Source organism: Nomascus leucogenys, chromosome X, assembly GCF_006542625.1.
Source record: "Nomascus leucogenys isolate Asia chromosome X, Asia_NLE_v1, whole genome shotgun sequence".
NCBI lineage: Eukaryota > Metazoa > Chordata > Mammalia > Primates > Hylobatidae > Nomascus > Nomascus leucogenys.
Genome location: NC_044406.1, coordinates 41,870,815 through 41,877,787, shown reverse-complemented (window position 1 = coordinate 41,877,787; position 6,973 = coordinate 41,870,815). Strand labels below are relative to the sequence as shown.

At 41.0% G+C, this 6,973-nt stretch overlaps 1 protein-coding gene across 1 annotated transcript in view; it reads left to right on the top strand.

The window, feature by feature from the left end:
- Positions 1-5,501: 5,501 nt before the first annotated feature.
- The window catches only part of PAGE4 (PAGE family member 4), a 79,790-nt gene continuing 78,318 nt past the window's right edge, over positions 5,502-6,973 (top strand). Inside the window, exon 1 of the mRNA XM_030806791.1 lies at positions 5,502-5,644. The gene's annotated coding sequence lies outside the window, so the exon portion shown is untranslated. The remainder of the gene's footprint in view (positions 5,645-6,973) is intronic.

Here is a 6,973-nt window from a genome sequence, read left to right as displayed (position 1 = left end):
ACCGTAAAATACTGTATTTTTCCTTATAGCTAGAAGAGACAATTTTTGTTTGTTTGTTTTTGTTTGTTCTTTGTCTTTTTTGAGACGAAGTCTCACTCTGTCGCCCAGGCTGGAGTGCAGTGGTGCCATCTCAGCTCACTGCAACCTCCGCCTCCCAAGTTCCAGTGATTCTCCTGCCTCAGCCTCCCGAGTAGCTGGGACTAGGGGCATATGCCACCATTCCCAGCTAATTTTTGTATTTTTTAGTAGAGACGGGGTTTCACCATATTGGCCAGGCTGGTCTCGAACTCCTGACCTCGTGATCCACCCACCTCGGCCTCCCAAAGTGCTGGGATTACAGGAGTGAGCCACCACGCCCGGCAAAGAGATGATTTTGAATGTTACCACAAGAAGAAATAATAAAGGTTTGGGTGATGAATATGCTATTACCCTGATTTGATCGTTATGCATTGTATACATGTATCAAAATTTCATGTTGTACTGCACAAATATGTACAATTATTATGTGTCAATTAAAAATATATATTAAAAAATTTGAAAAAAAATTTCTGTCTCTAAGCCTGTGGTTGTAGTTGTGGTAAAAATTCACAAGCACAAATATGCTAGACAATAAAACATAGCCTAAAATGAAAAACATAAAGTTGTCAGAAAGGAATTTTTTAAAATGAAAATCTGCTTATATGCTGTTTAATAAAAAAGGATGCATTATTAAGAGAATAACATTTTCCCACATAATTAGCCTAAGAGGCAATGGGTTTGTTTGTGTTACTTGAAGAACTAGCAAGACCTTCAGAACACCTCAGTCATTCAGTTTAGTAAATAAGTTTGGTCACCTAACATTTTGTTTATTTTGTATATAGTATTTCAATTTTTAAAAATCATTGCTAATTCCTGGAAATCTGTTCTCCTCCTCATGCTTTTGCTGTTGTATTTGCAGTTACCCCCTCCCCTATTGCTGGATCTTCTCTTCTTCCTGTTCTATTCACCTTGCTAATTTCTAAAGTCCCAGAGCTTCTAATGCAGGTCAGGGAGCGCGACACAGGGAACCACTGAGGGTCAGGATCAGACCAATGAACATACAAAGTTCTTTAGAGGGGGCGTGTGGACAGCTATGCTGAACTCTCAGTCATCTGCGTCCACAGAACCTCTTTACACACACAAAGACAGGCAATTGCAGTATCTAAATGACCATATAAATTGCCACTTCTTTTCTTAAAGACACATCCTGAGACACTTATGAAATCAAAGTGGAACATATGGTTTTTTTCCCTTTAAAAGCACTGTTTGTCCTCTGTCCCTCTCTGCCAAGTCTCTTACATTCCCAACAACATTATCTAACAGTCTTTAAAGGACAAATGCTCACCTCCCCTCTCCACTCAGGGAACAGGAAGAGCCAGAGAAAAACAACTGATGGAGAAGATGCCCTAAGGTTGAATATTTCTTCCCTTGGGGGAGCTGAATGTCCAGAGAAAACAAGTTAAATTATCCTCCTTATCCTTGGGCTGTGACATGAAAGTGGACATTATGTACCAATACCCCCTTGCTTTGTTTCATAACCTCAAATCAAAATTAATCTGTTGTCACATTTGTTTATGGTGACTAACCAAAAGCCTGAATTATTCAAGCAAAGCAGTTTGGGACACAAGAACAGGAAGAACGACCTAGCAACCACAGATCATTCTTTTCCTCCTTTCAAAGGAGTAACATTTCCCATCCTCTATTTCTGGAAGCCCTAGTAAGGCCTTCCACTCTGCTGTCTGAAGTCAAGTTTGAGTGCCTAGAGAGAAGAGAATCCTTGTGTTGCAGGTCAGTTAATCTGGAGCAGGTCCTACACAGTCTCTCCTATGCATTTATTTAGCCAGGGAGCAGTTATTAAGCACTGATTTTGAGTCCAGACCTTACCATACATTGTTTTTTCATTCATACAGTTATTGGGAACTTGACTTTTGAATTGCTGGGAAGTCATTTATGAAAAGGTCATGGTCACTGCTTTTGAATAGCTTTTAGTCCTGTCATGGAGGAAACAAATCAACAGCTATATATGTGACACAGTTTGGTGAGCACTATAAGGGACCTGCATAGGGTGCTATAGGAGTATACAGAAGGAGTCTCAAGGGCAGCCATAGGCAATCAAGGAGGAGGAGAAGGTGGCATCTAAACTGAAACCGGGGGAACTGCATACAACAGGTAGGGGTTAGCCTGGTGAAGCTGGTGGGCAATGTCCTTCCTGGCAGGACAGCAGAGCAAAAGTTGGGAACTGTATTATGAGTGTAGAGAGCATTGGGAGGTGTCTTAGTCACCTTGGGCTGTTATAAGAGAATATCATAGTGTGGGTGGCTTTTAAACAACATAATTTTTTTCTTACAGCTCTGGAGACTGGAAATCTGAAATCAGGGTGTCAGCATGGTTTTGGTGAGGACCTTTTTCCGATTGCAGACTGCTGACTTCTTTTTGCATCCTTACACGGTGGAAAGGGCATGAGAGAGCTCTCTGGGGTCCCTTTTATAAGGACATTAATCCCATCCATGAAGGCACCATTCTCATCACCTAATCCCCTCCCAAAGGCCTTACCTCCTAATACCATCACATTCGGGTTTAGGATTTCAACATAGGAACTTGAGGGGATGCAAGCATGCAGTCCATTGCAGGAGGCAATGTGAAACCATTGAAGAGTTGTAGGGAAGAGCACAACCTGATCAGATTTGCATTTTAGAAAGCTGTCTCTAGCTACAAAAAGTTGACTATGAAAAGGCAAGCCTGGAGGCAGAGCAAGGTAGTTAGTGGTCTTCATGCTTCTTATAAAGGACGGTGGTGGCTGGCTGGAAGGTAATGGAGTTGATGAGGCAGAGAAATTAATGCCTTCAAAACATATTTAGAAGGAGGAGAAACAAGATCAGCTGGCTGATTAGATGAGGAGGGGCAGATGTGGGAAAGACAGAGGCCAATACAGAGCCTCTGCCTTCCAGGAGCTTACAGAATGCTTGAGAGAGCATAACCTGTAAACGTAAACCATGTACATTTCAGGCAGTTCAGTGTAGTGGTAAGAATTTGGGCTTTGAAATCAGCCAAACTTGCTTTGAATTCCTGTCATATCACCGATTAGCCACATGATATAGAAAGATTACTCGAATGCACTGCATCTCAGATTCCTTATTCCTTACAGGTGGTTATGTGTGTTCACATGTGAAAAGTATGTGGCACCCAAGAGATGTTCTAAAAATATTAGTAAGTCTTTCTATGGAATGATAATCATCATCATAATATACTTATTACTGTAACACTAGGAAAGTAGTAGTCATTATTATATAAAACCATGAAAAACATTTTTTGGGGGATCAAATGTATATTAAAAAGTTATTTTTTTTCTCTTAAAAGTTTCCGAGTATCAGAAAACTCCCTTTATTGTGCAGTTAGGAAACTAAATAGAAACATGTATTATTTTTCTGAATATCTGTGGGTAATAGGTTCCATACCTCCTTGGATCAACAGTTTATACCTGTTGATGAAAAGAGTCAAACTCTTTAAAATATTGTAAGAGATTTATTCTGAGCCAAATGTGAGTGTCCATGGCCCGTGACACAGCCCTCAGAAGGTCTTGAGAACATGTGCCCAAGGTGGTCAGGGTACAGCTTGCTTTTATGTATTTTAGGGAGGCATGAGACATCAATCAAATACATTTAAAAAATACATTGGTTTCATTCAGAAAGGCAGGACAACTCAAAATGGGGAAGGCTTCCAGGCTATAGGCAAATTTAAACATTTTCTGGTTGACAACTAGTTGAGTTTATCTGAAGACCTGGGATCAAAGGAAATGTTCAGGGTAAGGTAAAGGATTGTGGAGGCCAAGTTTTATTGTGCAGAGGAAGCTCTCAGATAGTAGACTTCAGAGAGAGCAAGTTGTAAAGTGTTTCTTATCGCACTTAAAAGGGTGCTTGGCTCTTAGTTGATTATCTCCTGGATCTGGAAAGGAAGGAAGGAAAACAAAGGGGGAAAGGGATTCTCTATAGAAGGCGGATTTTTCCTACAAGAGACTTTGCAGGGCAATTCCAAGGTATGGCAAGGAAATATATTTTGGGGTAAAACATTTTGATTTTTTCCCTTGTTATGTCAGAATCAGATTGAAAAGTAAGCCATGATATGCATGGTTAAATAAAACCCATCTGATGAGAGAATTTATGGCTTGTAGGGCATGACTCCCCAGATCCCTTAGAAAGGAATTTGGGCAAGATTAAAACAAAAACAAAAACAAAAACAGAGCTTAGTCCTCATGCCTATAACGGTCTGGAAGTTCTTCCATATATCTCACCACAATCCCTCTTGCTTTCTTTTAGCCTGTTTGCTTTTGCTCCATTCCCTTAGATTTCTTCTTGCTGTTCTAAGTGTAGTTACCTTCTTGTAGGGAATGGTTTATCAAATTATCTTGCAAGTTTTTGTGCTGGGACTTTATATTTCTCTGATTTCCTGGTTCTGTCTAAAGAATATATTAACTTATTGCTTAGAATTAGCACAGTTTTCTCTATACACCGTGCTCATTACTTTTCTATTTAGAGAAAATATTTATTCATTTAATTTCTTTTTCAAAAGGTTCCCTTCTGGTTTTATTTTGATGGCCTAACTTCAATTTGTCTCCCGGATCAAAATATGTGACTTGTGTTTGTTTTCATGTAAAACATTGCCCAAGCCAGCATCAAGGAGTTCCAGGGAAGCCGTTCTGGATCCTCGAAAGGTGGGAATGTTTATTCTCGCTTTGTGTTACAGATAGGAACCTGAGACAAACAGAGGTGCCTGATTGATCCAGAATCACCTGGCTGTCAGATACCCACACAGAATTGATCAGACAGAGGAAGCTGGCTGCTCCAGGCATACTTACTGCAATGGATGGAATGTTTGTGTCTCTCCAGAATTTATATGTTGAAACCCTAATCCCCAATGTGATGGTATTAGGAGGTGGGGCCTTTGGGTGGTAATTAGGTCATGACAATGGAGCCCTCATGATGGGATAAGTGCCTGTATAAAAAATTGATACGAAAATACAGTTAGATAGTAGGAATAAGATCTACTGATCTGGTAGCACAATAGGGCAACTATAGTTAACAGTAATTTATCGTATACTTCAAAATAATTAGAGAAGTGGATTTGGAATGTTCTCAACACAAATAAATGATAAATGTTTAAGGCGATGAATATCCCAATTACACTGATTTGATCATTACACATTATATACTTGTAACACATGTATTCCATAAATATGTACAACTATTATGTACCCATAAAAATTTTAAAATAGCACATTCTCAAAAAGAAAAAGAACAGACACAAGAGAGCTGGCTTCCTCTCTGCACCATATGAGGATAAAAGAAGATGACCATCTGCAAACCAGGAAGAGAGCCCTCACCAGTAACCAAATAAGTTGGCACTTAGATCTTGGTCTTCCAGAACTGAGAAATAAATGTTTGTTTTTTAAGCCACCCAGTCTCTGAAAATTTGTTACAGCTGCTGGAGCTAAGATAGTGGACTGCACAATTTTCTGTCTTTAGATGCCTTCAACCTCTTTCTCAGGGGGGTCTGCTAGCAGCCCTTGCTGTCTTCTATGTTTTCTCCTTCTGATCAAATCTGCCTCTGAAAAGGACCTGGTCTACTTTTGGTATGTATTTCAGAGAAGGTACTACTCCTCTCTGAGTTACATCCTTATGTGTATTTATAAAATGGAAGGGGCTGTTCCCTGTGAAGGAAAAACAGGCACTAACAAGCTGGTAAGGCAGCTTAGTCGGGGGAATGGTCTGGGCCCTCCCAAGAGCTCTCCAAATGCTGCCACGTTGCAGCCATATATTCTGACTCTGTCCCTACATCCTCATACACACAATGCATGAGGCTGTGTAGTCAGATAGACACAGTCTCCAAACCTGGGCCTGCCCAGAGATTGCTGGGAGACCTTGGGTGGGTTACTCTGAGCCACAGTAACCTCATCTGCAGTCTGGTGACAGCAATCCTTATTTTACAGGATTGGAAGAGAACAAGTGTGGAGTTTCCAGGCCAGCATAGTGTCCAGATTGCAGGGTCTTATAAATGCCTTTCCTCCCTGCTTCTAAGTCAAAACCTGTGAGCACGCCATGTTTTCACTGAAGTTTCTATTTGTAGTTCTAGTTCCTGGGGTATGAAGAAAAGAAAAGGAAAATGATTTGGGGATGGCTGCAATTTGTAACAAGTCAGTGTGCCACAAGACATCTTCGATATGCTGCCTGTAGTGGGTTGAATTGTGTCCCCCCAAAATATATGTCCAAGTTCTGGCCCCCAGTACCTATGAATGTCACTTTATGTGGACACAGGGTCTTTGCAGAGGTAATTAAGTTAAGATGAGGTTATTCTGGATTGACAGTGGGCCCTAAATCTAATGACTGGTGTCTGTATGAGAGAAAGGAGAGAGAAGATTGAGACACAGAGATACAGTAGAGGAGGCTGTGTGAAGATAGAGGCAGAGACTGGAGTTAGGTTACCAGAAACCAAGGAATGTCTGGGGCCACCGTAAGCTGAATAGGGCAAGGAGAGATTCTCTCCTAGAGATTTCAGACGGAGCATGGCCCTGCTGACACCTTAATTTTGGACATCTGGTCCCCAGAGCTATGATAAAATAAATTTTGGTTGTTTTAATCTACCAAGTTTGTGGTAATTTGTTAGGGTAGTCACAGGATACTAGTACGCTGCTTAAAAGGAGGACATTTATTCAGGCATCAACATATCCAGAGAAAACGGCATGCGTATTTGCTAGTATTTTCCCACCTGGTGTGTCCAGAGCATCAGGAGAGGCAGGAACCCTCCCAGCAGCCATCTGGTCTCTCTACCTGGCTCCAGGCAGAGCTGGCACCTGTACATGGATGATCCTATCCCATGCCCAGGTTGCATGTGATAGAGTTTCTGACTGTGATGTGTTACATGCGGGCATCTGTGCGCCTCCTCATATGCAGGTAGAATAAAC